Below are 12477 nucleotides of genomic sequence, written 5' to 3'. Positions count from 1 at the left end.
AATGAAGCAACAGAAAGACAAATAAAGAAACTGATCCCATTCACAGTTGCACCAAGAAGCATAAAATACCTAGGAATAAATCGAACCAAAGATGTAAAAGATCTGTATGCTGAAAAATATAGAAAGCTTATGAAGGAATTTGAAGAAGATATAAAGAAATGGAAAAACATCCCGTGCTCATGGGTTGGAAGAATAAATATTGTCAAAATGTCAATACTACCCAAAGCTATCTACACATTCAATGCAATCCCAATCAAAATTGCACCAGCATTCTTCTCAAAACTAGAACAGGCCATCCTAAAATTCATATGGAACCACAAAAGGCCCCGAATAGCCAAAGTAATTTTGAAGAAGAAGACCAAAGCAGGAGGCATCACAATCCCAGACTTTAGCCTCTTCTGCAAAGCTGTAATCATCAAGACAGCATGGTATTGGCACAAAAACAGACACATAGACCAGTGGAATAGAATTGAAACCCCAGAACTAGACCCACAAAAGTATGGCCAACTAATCTCTGACAAAGCAGGAAAGAATATCCAATGGAAAAAAGACAGTCTCTTTAACAAATGGTGCTGGGAGAACTGGACAGCAACCTACAGAAGAATAAAACTAGACCACTTTTTTACACCATTCACAAAAATAAACTCAAAATGGGTAAAGGAACTGAATTTGAGACAGGAAATCATCAAAACCCTAGAGGAGAAATCAGAAAAAGACCTCTCTGACCTCAGCTGCAGCAATTTCTTACTTGACACATCCCCAAAGGCAAGGGAATTAAAAACAAAAATGAAATATTGGGACCTCATGAAGATAAAAAGCTTCTGCACAGCAAAGGAAACAATCAACATAACTAAAAGGCAACCAACGGAATGAGAAAAGATATTTGCAAATGACATATCAGACAAAGGGCTAGTATCCAATATCTATAAAGACCTCACCAAACTCCACACCCGAAAAACAAATAACCCAGTGAAGAAATGGGCAGAAAACATGAATAGACACTTCTCTAAAGAAGACATCTGGATGGCCAACAGGCACATGAAAAGATGCTCAACATCGCTCCTCATCAGGGAAATACAAATCAAAACCACACTCAGATATCACCTCACGCCAGTCAGAGTGGCCAAAATGAAGAAATCAGGAGACTATAGATGCTGGAGAGGATGTGGAGAAACGGGAACCCTCTTGCACTGTTGGTGGGAATGCAAACTGGTGCAGCCACTCTGGAAAACAGTGTGGAGGTTCCTCAAAGAATTAAAAGTAGACCTACCCTATGACCCAGCATTAGCTAGGAATTTACCCAAGGGATACAGGAGTGCAGATGCATAGGGGCCCTTGTACCCCAATGTTTATAGCAGCTCTCTCTATATATATATGATATATATAGGAGCTGTCAACAATAGCCAAATTATGGAAAGAGCCTAAATGTCCATCAACTGATGAATGGATAAAGAAATTGTGGTTTATATACACAATGGAGTACTACGTGACATTGAGAAAGAATGAAATATGGCCCTTTGCAGCAACGTGAATGGAACTGGAGAGTGTTATGCTAAGTTAAATAAGCCATATAGAGAAAGATACCATATGTTTTCACTCTTATGTGGATGCTGAGAAACTTGACAGATAACAATGGGGGAGGGGAAGGAAAAAAAAGAAGTTAGAGTGGGAGAGAGCCAAAGTGTAAAAGACTCTTAAAAACTGAGAACAAACTGAGGGTTGATGGGGGGTTGGAGGTAGGGGAGGGTAGGTGATGGGTATTGAAGAGGGCATCTTTTGGGACGAGAACTGGGTGTTGTATGGAAACCAATTTGACAATAAATTTCATATATTAAAATAAATAAATACATAATAAATAAATAAATAAATAAATAAATAAATAAATAAATACAGAAAATAAAATTACAGGAGAAGATAAACAATTAGAAGGTGAGGAACCATACTTGTATTATTGTGTCCCCACACCTGGCACCAAATATATAAAGGGAGTTGTAATTATATGCTAGAAGCCTATGAGTCATCACTGCATCTATTATTCCATATCATACTGAAAGCAACTTGATGTTGTTTCTTCTAATTTTGTAGAAATGCAACATGGCCAGGATCATACCCTTTGGAACATCCTGAGTGTAGAGATCCTGCAGTGTATGATAGGTATTCTCCATCCCTCTCCTTTTCTCTCTCATACACACACACACACACACACACACACACACACACACACTGCTCAATAGTATTATGAGTTTTAAGTGCTAACACCTTTACCAAATTATACAAACTTTTTATAACTGTCCTATGATCTAACAGATTGCTTGTATTTCTGAGGTTTTTAGCCAGAGGATCATCTTCACAGAATGAAAAATCTCTGGGGAAAAGATAGGCTGCCAGAGTGGGGTGATGAAGTAGGGTTTTAGAAAAAGTCTGGAAGATAGGAAAGAGATGGTCTCCTGGATGCTGGAATGAGGTGGGGATGAGGTGTCTCACAGAAGGACCTGTGCAGGGGGAAGGAATGTAGGGGTCATTTAGGGAAAGGGATAGGAAAAAGTTTGCAGTATGAGACCCATCTAATACAAGGCCACACCCATCTCTGTGAAGCGCTGGCTTCAGAACAGTCCTTTTAAAAAGACAGCTCCATTTCTGTTTTCTTTTTCATTTTTAGGCTTGGTAAATTTCATGTGATGAGAGGCGAACCATAAAACCCTCTTATATCAGCTCATTATCATCATCACTCTTAGTTTAGCCTTATTCTCTATAAATAATATTCATTACACAGAGGCCTCTTGGTAAACATGCATTCTCCTTCCCTACCCCCTCAAGCCCATCCCTCACCTCCACTGTCTCTGTCAGCACTATTTCTCCCCTATGTCTGTGCCCTGGAGCCTAGGAGATGAGAATGAATCTCTCAGGGAAACAGCCTCAGGAGGGAATCCCATTTTCAGGAGGTGCCTCCTTCCCAGCTTTTGTCTTCTGCAGTCCCAGATTTCCACGTGTCGCCATGGTCCTCCCTGTCCCCTGAGCCAGCCTGAGCCAGTAGCAGCAGCTCACTGAACTGCCAGGGTTCCTCTATGCAGACAGTCCTCCCTGTTGAATCAGAGTAGCAACAGGTGGGAGAGGACCTGGGCTGGACGCACGCTTCTGATGCTTCGGTGGTCCTGGTGGACTGCAGTTTTCCTGCAAGGATGGGACTGATATCACAGGACCTTCACATTCCCGTTCACTGGGACTTGCTACTCATGGGAGTTGGTCATCCAGAATATTTAGGATTGTTGGCACTGGACTGAAAGCCTTGTTTCTACAGGATGTTGTAGTTTGTTTAGCTTCATGCATCATCCTTAATTAGAACTGATAGCCTTAGACACACAATAAAATAAAAAGTTGATCAGTGACAGCTAATCATTTGGAGAAACAACAGATGCCCTTATAATGAAGATATATTTCATGGTACTTTTTAAAAGCACATTTAACTAACTGAATAATGCATATAATGATCATGTTGATATTTTTAAATGTTTTTAAGAATTTATAATAATTTTTTTCCTCTGAGATTGCCAAGGAGATTTACCTAATTGGTGATGAAGTTAAAACAGGACTGGGTGCGGGCTTTTTACACACCCACCACTGGTAGCTCCAGATGGTTCTGACAGAAGCCACAGAAACAAACCCTGGATGGTGACACATATACATATGACAGATAATGGGTGACCTGGTGGTGAGAGAGAACCAGCTATTGTCTAACTCCTGGAGGACAGAACACAATGCTTTTGACACAGAAAGAGTTCCTCTGAGATCCCAAGGTTTCCTGCACTCAGGAGTCGAGGGGCAAGATCCTATTAGTCTGAGGCTCAGCTGGCCAGGGAGGTGTATAACCAGGACCTGTCTGGTAATGGAGAGGGGGCCAGTGAACAGGAGAGGGCATCCCATAATTTCAGCTTCAGGCTCTGATGTAGTGGCTGGACCTGCCCACATGTCATGAACAACTAGAGAGCAAGGCAACGTAAAGTAAACGACCCTTTGTTTGCAGACACTACAAAAGAAGATAAGATTACTGAGCAGTGTCCATATCTACCAAGCTGTAATCTGCCGGGGTGGCCTGGAAGGCTGGATATTCCATCCAGGACATCTGATGGGGACCAGGTGATTTTATAGATGAAAACCATATGGCATAACTTTCCAAAATCTCACAATTTCTTTAAATCAAAATTCTTACCATTGTCTACAAGACCTGATATTGCCTGGCCTACTAGTCCTCTTTATTCAGCCTCTTTGCTGAGACAGTGGCAGACAGCATGCCTAGCCTCACACTTGTGGTGGAATCTGGATCCACAGAAGTCATATTCAACTCCTTTGGGCTCCTTTGTTTCATTCCTCACCAGAGTTGTAGAAAGCTGGTGAAATACTCTTGGCATCAAAATCTGCAGATTCTTGAATGAAGATATTAAGTTGGCTCAGATTTCCATACTAGGCCAATTTATCAAACTTGCATAGCTAAGAACTCTTAATTTCATGTAAAACTGCTTCTTGACAGTTAAAGATACATTTTTAGTTGAGTATCTTGAAGCTATGATTCACAAAGATGTGAAGGTGGAAGAAGGTGGCAGCTTGGCCCAAATCTGTATTCTATACACCAAAGACTGCCAGCCCTGCCTCCTTCATACAGCAGCACTCTGTTTATAGGCTCACAAGTGTTTAGCTCACCCAGCCATCTGAGGTTTATCTAAACCAGGAGAAACCAGAGGCTTGGAGAGGAGAAAAGAATGTATCATGAAGGCTCAAGCTAGGATGTTCATGTCACAATTTCCAGTTTTGAGAAGACTCTGAGGGTCAGAATGGTTGGGTCACCATACATAGATCATGGTCTAGTACATGGTTGAGTGGGTCAAGGGCTGGTGCAGAGGCCTGAGTGGTGGGTGACAGATATGGTGGGACTGGTGGGTCAAGAGTGTATGGGAGCCAGTGCCCTCTGATTCCTAGATCTGGAAAACCACTCCCCAGAGTGGATGAAACTATGCCACAATTGGGGGATACTGGAAAAGTCATGTCAGTAGGAGCCTTGCTTACTTTTATACCTATTTAATTACAGAAATTTTCAAAACTGCATGAAAGTAGAAAAAATAGTAAACAGTCCACTTAACCCATATGTACCCATCTTCCAGCTCAAGGTATCTACTTGTGTCCATCCTATTTCATCTACCTGCACCCCTACCTACTTTTGCCCTGCTGATTTTAAAGCAAATCCCAGGAATTATACTAATTTTATCTGGATAAAAAACCTTCATTATTTATTTATGATAATAAACATGTTTAGCCCATGAATGTAATTCTACAAAAAAAAAAAATCTCATCTAAAAAAATTTTAACAATTGTTTAATATCAAAAAATATTTGATTATATTCAAATTCCTTGATTTTCTTTAAAAAAAGAAACATTCTTATAGTTAGTACATTTAATCAGGATCTGTATAAGGTGTAAATATTGCAGTTGTTGGCTTTAAATCTGTTACACTTAACCTTTTTCTCTCTTCCCATGCCAATTTTTTTGTTGAAACTGGGTCATTTGCTCCTATAGAATTTCTCAAATTCTATATTTGGCTAAACGGTATGTTTAACCTAAATGTAACTTGGATGCTTAAATACAGAGGCTTGATTAGCTTCCGACTTGTGCAGGAATATTTCATAATGGTACTTCATTCTTGTTGCATGGTATCTAATTTTGTCAAACTAATGCATGTAGTTGGAGATTTTCAGATGACAGCAAAATCCAGGTAATTGTAATAATGATAACATTGATAACAGTATAGTAATAAGAATGTGATGATCTACTCAATATTTACCTTGTGCCTGGCACTTCAGTAAAATCTGTGCATACATGTTTTTATTCCAGTCCATCTTTATTTTACAGAGGAGGAAGTGGATGAACATAGGAACTTAATAATTGATTGCTCACAACACACAGCTGGTATCTGACAAAGCTGGAATTGAGCCTACATCAGTCTCAACCCAAAGCCTGGGTTCTCTAACCCCCTGTGGGGTTGAGTGACTTGGATGCAAGAAGGCATTCCACATGGTGACTTTGGGGAACAGAAAGGAGAGGGAGGTTTCATTAAGTGACCCAGAGAGAGCACCCCACAGCCTGGGTCCCTGAAAGAGACAACCAGAAAAACTGTCTATGAACTGTCTAGGAAAGGTGTTCTACAAGCAGGAGCTATTTAGGTGAACAAGTGTGTGTGTGTGTGTGTGTGTGTGTGTGTGTCTGTGTGTGTGTTGGGTATGGGTGATGCTTACTTTGTCCCTGTTCTATTTTATGATAGGTACACATGGAATATGGTAGTATTGTTAAGCCAAGCTAGGATCAATTGATGAAGCTGTATTAGCTGCCACAGTGGGAAAGATCAGGCTTTCTGGTGATCAAGGAGGCTAAGAAACATAATCAGAGCCTCAAAATGATTGTAGCTCTCTTCTAGAAAAAGTGTTGCTGTTGGACCTGAATTTCTGTCTAGCCTTTAACACTTAACCTTAAAATGGTTGTTTAAATTCCATGGACCTCAATTTTCTCACCTTTACAATAAAAAAAAAAAAAAACCTTCAGAATCCACTCAATAAATAGGCATCGTATATCTCTTTTTTTTAAATTTTTAATGTTTATTTATTTTTGAGAGACAGACAGCACATGCAAGAGAGGGGCAGAGAGAGAGGAAGACACAGAATCTGAAGCAGGCTCCAAGCTCTGAGCTGTCAGAACAGAGCCTGATGTGGCGTTCCAACACATGAATAGTGAGATCATGACCTGACCTGAAGTTAGATGGTTCACCCACTGAGCCACCCAGGCACCCCAGCATGGTATATTTCTTATGAACTGAGAACCTGTACCGAAAACTGGAGGTAAAAAGTCATGAAAGTCAGTCATGGTCCCTGTGCTCAAGAAAAACAGAGATGGGGTTCGGGGGCACCTGGGTGGCTCGGCCAGTTAAGCATCAAACTTTGGCTCAGGTCATGATCTCACAGTTCGTGGGTTTGAGCCCCACATTGGGCTCACTGCTTTCAGCGCACAGCTGAGATCCACTTTGGATCCTCTATCTTCCTCTCTCTCTGTCTCTGTCTCTCTCTGTCTCTCTCTCTCAAAAATAAACAAGCATTAAGGAACACAGATGAGGGGGATTTTGTAGAAGCTTAAATAAGATAATACCCATGAAACTTTTTATAAACTGCTGAATACCAAACAGGCATCTTACTAGTGGCCTGGAGTGACTGTGCCACTGGATGCAAGGTAGAGTTTACTTCAGAAGGTGCAAAAAAAGTTTAAGAGGATCCCTGTCCTCAAGGAAACTAGGTTACTGGAAAGGAAATAAGGCACATATATAGATGGCAACAGGATATGGCCAGAAAATGAAAGTGTCATAAGCAAATTATAAACAAAGCATCATGCTTCCAGAAGAGTAGAATACTGCGTTCAACATGGAGCCGTGGTGTATTAAAAGTTTTCACCTTTTAATTGGGTCTAGGAGACTAAAGAAATTTCAACAGAGGGGACCTGGAAAGATGAATTCTTAGATAAGACAATCTTCTGTCATTCAAGGATTGAGCCCAAGAAATGTGCCAGCTTCCCTGGCAAAAACACTGAGGAAAGAATCTGTGAGGAACCCACCAGCTGGATTAATATGCACTAAACCAATTGTTGCTCCTTAGGCTAAACTTTCATATATATCTCCAATGTAAATTGTTCTCTGACACCACAAATCCTACCTCAAATTGACAGTGCAAAAAGGAGACAAGGAGACTCCAGGTGATAGGGGTTCCCTGGAGAACATTCCTTTCTGCACATTCAAAGATACCTTTTCAGGGAAGAAAGCCACCAGTACCTTGGGAGTGATGTTTCCAGAAAGTTGTCTGGTCATGTCAATGGCTAGAGAACATCCTTTTAACGGAACAGCCTGATAACATTTTCCATTCTCCTTCCCAGGCTTGTGGATCTGCTCCAATGCCAGAGGAGAAATGACAGGCTTTTAGGGATGATATTAATGAAGCTACACTATTACCATGGGCCTTTCAAAGTTATAGAAAGCTTTAACCTCCATCACCTCATCAAGTATCACAATTAACTTTGAGTCCATATTATAGATGTAGAAACTGACATTCAAGACATTATGGGATTTGTTCAAGGTCATAGTATGGGGAAAAATTGACGTACTTCTGATTTAAGCCCTGATTTTTTGAGCTATGTGTTCTGAGGAGAGGGAACTGTAGACTAGGCAAGTTTCCAAACCCAGACTCCATTTTCCCTTCCCCACATTTAACTTAGCAGGCAAACAGGAAGGCTTAGTTTCGCTCTATCAAATTGTAAACTGTCACCGTGCTCCAGTGACATGTCATAGAGCTGAGGGACTTGCACCATGACAGAGTAATGCTTGGAGCCCTGCCAAGGACCACTGTGCAGAACCAAAGTCTTCCTGGACAGATAAGTCTTTGAGAGGGTCTGAGAGTGGCTTGAGGACACATGGCTGGTAAGTGTTGGGGCCAGGGCTTCTCATCACAGGTTAGTGCTTTCTCTACATGACATCCAAGACATCTCCTGAGTAATCATATGAATTCTTAGCTGTGATTCTCAGCTGTCTATATAGTATTTGCAGTGTGAATAATGTAACTTTCTCTGGAGATTTTCAGGAGGAAGACTGAGCTCCCTTCCTTTGTGTGCATTCCCTCATAGCCACCTTTGGTCTCCTCCCCTACATAAAAACAAACAATATTTCATCATTGTGTCCCAGTGGAAATATAAAACAGTCTCATGTGTCTGTGCCAAAGCACAACTTGTGGGGACCAGGGAAGCATTTCCCATAGGATCACATAATGAGGGCTGTGGGGAGTGCTCAGTGGATTCCCGCAGAATACAGGGAGCTGGGGTCCAAGCCCTGACATCCAGGTGCTGCAGTCTGAAGCACCCTCTTGCACCCTGCCCTCTCCATTATAGCACCCTCTCTCTTCCCTCTCCCCTTGCAGACACACAGATTTCATACCTGGAGCACAGGGGTGGGGCCTACCATCAGCATCACCTATGAGGCTTCCCTGGAATGTCCTTCCCTCCAACCTGTACCACCTGTGACCCCTCTAACCTTGTGAGTTGACTCTATCCATGTTGCTTAGAGGCCCAAATATTCCCATGATGTCAGAGACCAATGACCCATTTTGTAAATGTGGAAATTGAGATCCAGAGACAATAAAGAGAAAAGAATAAGGCACCTGGTAAATTAGCAGCACAACAGGGTGGGACTCTGGGCTTCTGGGCCTCATTCTGATGTTCTTCCCACTTATGCACACTGTTTGCATAGGGAGGAGAGTAAGGATGGAACAAGATCTGAGACTTGGGTCAGGTGACATTTCCCCTCCAAGGTCTCTGGCCCCACCTTCCTCTTGAAGTATAATAATGATGGTTCACATTTGCTGAGCATTTGCTATGTATCAGGCACCTGGTTAAATATTTAATATGCTGGATATCATTTTATTCCTCACCAATAGTTCTATGAAATAGGTGTGATCATTACCTCCTACAGAATAGGTAGTTAAGACTTAGAGAGCTTAAGTCATTTGCCTCAGGTCACTCAGGCAATAAAAGTCAAGATTATCAGGCTGCAGAGCTCAAGCCCCAGTGCACAGTATTGGTCTGCCTCTCACTCCAGCTATGTTGAGCCATGCTGTGCTGAGAGTTGTCTCTATCCCTTGACACAAATAATGTCCTGGTGGGGGTGCTAGTCTTGGAAAGCAGCATCACTCTTCTTTCAAGAGATCCCTTTTTTTTAACCTTTCTTGACTCTTGCCACCATCAAGCATGCCCCCTGCACAATTTAATCTGCCTCAGTGCCCCTGCCACCTTTTCACCTGCTCTAGATCATGCTGATTTCTCCACGTGGATTTTTTCAACAGTTGCCCTTTAGCCTTGGTTCCTTCCATGTAAAGATCCCTCTGTCACTGCTGACATTGGTTGCAGTATAACCTATAATAAATTAGGAAGAGAGGAATCTCACCACAGCAATGGCTGCGCTCTCCTGAAGCTCAGAGCATGGAAAGAGCCAGTCCTCCTTATAGCAAGCTATGGGTACAGTGGCTGAAACTGTCCAAATAAATGGGCTTCAAGAAAGTTTGTCCCTGGTGTGGACTAAAAGGCTTAGAGGGAGAAGGGGCTCATGAATCATGCAAACTCAAGATTGGACCTAATAGTGATTTGATTTGTGTTTATAAAATTTTTATTTTTACTTGAGTCAGATATAATCTGAGTTCACCCTACCCCTGAGATTCTAGATGAAATTGGCCTAAACCCCTACCTCTGGGAGAGTCTAATGTTCTGCTGCCCTCCTGAGACTGGGAATTCCCAGAGTCTTGGGTTTCTCCTATCAACCCTGATGACAATTTCTGTTTCTGTTTCCCACAAAATCGTCATGACTTTTTGCATGTTGTAGCAATTCCTATATTAACTGCAGTGCCAACTTCAACATGGTCCCCATCCTAATTATCTGATTTCCACCCACAAAACTACCATTCACATAAGCAGCTAAGCACTCTATCTGGGATCCCCAGATAGAGACACCCACTCTATCTTGGATACCCTCCTGCCCAACAAGGACCTAGGCTACTCCAAAGGTAGCCTACATGGATGCAGTTGTACTTAAGAGAGTCTACTGACCTTCCCAGGACACAGGCCTGGCTGCTGGAGCTAGAGTGGAGAAATTTTACTGTAGGTATTGAAGGTGCTGACAACCAATGGGCACAGCCAAGCCAAAGTCTTCTAGGGAAACCTAGGATGCAACCCAGACACCAGATGCAACACCTAAACAGAGGGCAGGTCACAGAGCTAGCAATCAGGAATCTGGAAGAGAAAGGAGCAGGGCAAGAGCATGGCAGGAAGAATGAGAATCTGGAGGCATTTTCAGGAAAATTGTCATAAACCACAGCAAGAATCACTTTAGTCAGTGAAGTATTTCCAAATGTAGTGATTAGTGTGCTTAAAATCTATAGAGGTCAACAAGGCTTTTTTTATTTTTTAATTTAATTTTATTTATTTTTTGTGCTTTCAAATGATTTTCTTTTTTTTCTTTTTTATTTTTTTAATATATGAAATTTATTGTCAAATTTGTTTCCATACAACACCCACTGCTCATCCCAAAAGATGCCCTCTTCAATGCCCATCACCTACCCTTCCCTCCCTCCCACCCCTCATCAACCCTCAGTTTGTTCTCAGTTTTTAAGAGTCTCTTATGCTTTGACTCTCTCCCACTCTAACCTCTTTTTTTTTTTCTTTTTTCTTTTTAGTTGTAGAAAGTGTGTGGTGCAGCAATTTATCCTTCATCTTAGAAGGGGGTATACCATCACATTTAGACCTAGACCCCAATGTTTATAGAAATTAATGCATTTCCAGGGCGCCTGGGTGGCTCAGTCAGTTAAGTGTCCGACTTCAGCTCAGGTCATGATCTCACAGTTCATGAGTTTGAGCCCTGCGTCGGGCTCTGTGCTCACAGGTCAGAGCCTGGAGCCTGCTTTGGATTCTGTGTCTTCCTCTCTCGCTGCTCCTCCCCTGCTCATGCTCTGTCTCTCTCTGTCTCAAAAATAAATAAAAACATCTTTTTTTAATTTAATTTAAAAAAATTAATGCATTGCCATGATTTTTATCTCCAATTTTTTGGTATGCCTGCATCTTACTAAGGCATATATATACTTGCCAGTTATTTCTGTCCAATTCTAATTAGCACAATGTTCTCTGGTTGACCATCTTGATGATCCATAGAATGTCAAGGTCATTCAGATTCCCTTGGGCTATATTATGATAAGAGATCAAGAAAGTTAGCAAAGCTGAGAGACATGAATACAAGTACACTTCTGTCCTGGCTATGTAAAGACAAACTGCCTCAGGTTCTTTCTTATTATGAGATTTGGCAAAAAAAAAAAAAAAAAAAAATGTATTAACCAAATAAATAGCTGTGTGTCAGGGATCAGAGTAATGGTCATGATGTAATGGTAAGGGTCCAGTCAAGACAGCAGCCATTTTAATAATATGAACAGGGATAAGTTAATATAAAGAACTAGTTAAATGGTAAAATGTGATTAACTACTGAAAAAGGTAGGGGGAAAAAATCTCTAAGGAATACAGGCATAACAAATGTATGGAGTAGCTTACTACCAAAGAAGGAAGAAGGTTCACCCACAGAGCTAAAAGCCAGACCTCATGGCTGTGGTCTGCTGGGTGGATGGGAAGTCCTCCAGAGTGCTGGTGGGCCAGAACTAGTCAACAGGAAGCTGTCCTCTGGAGTGCCAGAGAAACTCACTGGAGCACCACTGGTGCCCCTGCAAGCCTCCAGCAGCCAACCATTCTGTGGTAGGAAAAAGGCACACACACTAGAATCAGGAATAGAGGTCCCAGTCTTTGCTATGCCTTGTAGCTTCCCTCCAGAGCCTACTATTGATAAAGCATAACATTGCACCCACTAGCAAAGGAGTA

At 41.7% G+C, this 12477-nt stretch overlaps 1 long non-coding RNA gene across 1 annotated transcript; it reads right to left on the bottom strand.

The window, feature by feature from the left end:
* Positions 1–3249: 3249 nt before the first annotated feature.
* Positions 3250–9309, bottom strand: LOC122201111. The gene is made up of 4 exons (XR_006194083.1): positions 9231–9309; positions 7856–7966; positions 4208–4421; positions 3250–3350 (listed from the first exon to the last, which is right to left on the bottom strand). It is a non-coding gene; the product is annotated as an uncharacterized LOC122201111 (long non-coding RNA).
* Positions 9310–12477: the final 3168 nt, after the last annotated feature.

Source organism: Panthera leo, chromosome D1 (genome assembly GCF_018350215.1).
Source record: "Panthera leo isolate Ple1 chromosome D1, P.leo_Ple1_pat1.1, whole genome shotgun sequence".
NCBI classification, from domain to species: domain Eukaryota; kingdom Metazoa; phylum Chordata; class Mammalia; order Carnivora; family Felidae; genus Panthera; species Panthera leo.
The sequence above is the reverse complement of the archived record's forward strand: the minus strand, read 5'-3'. Positions and strand labels throughout refer to the sequence as shown.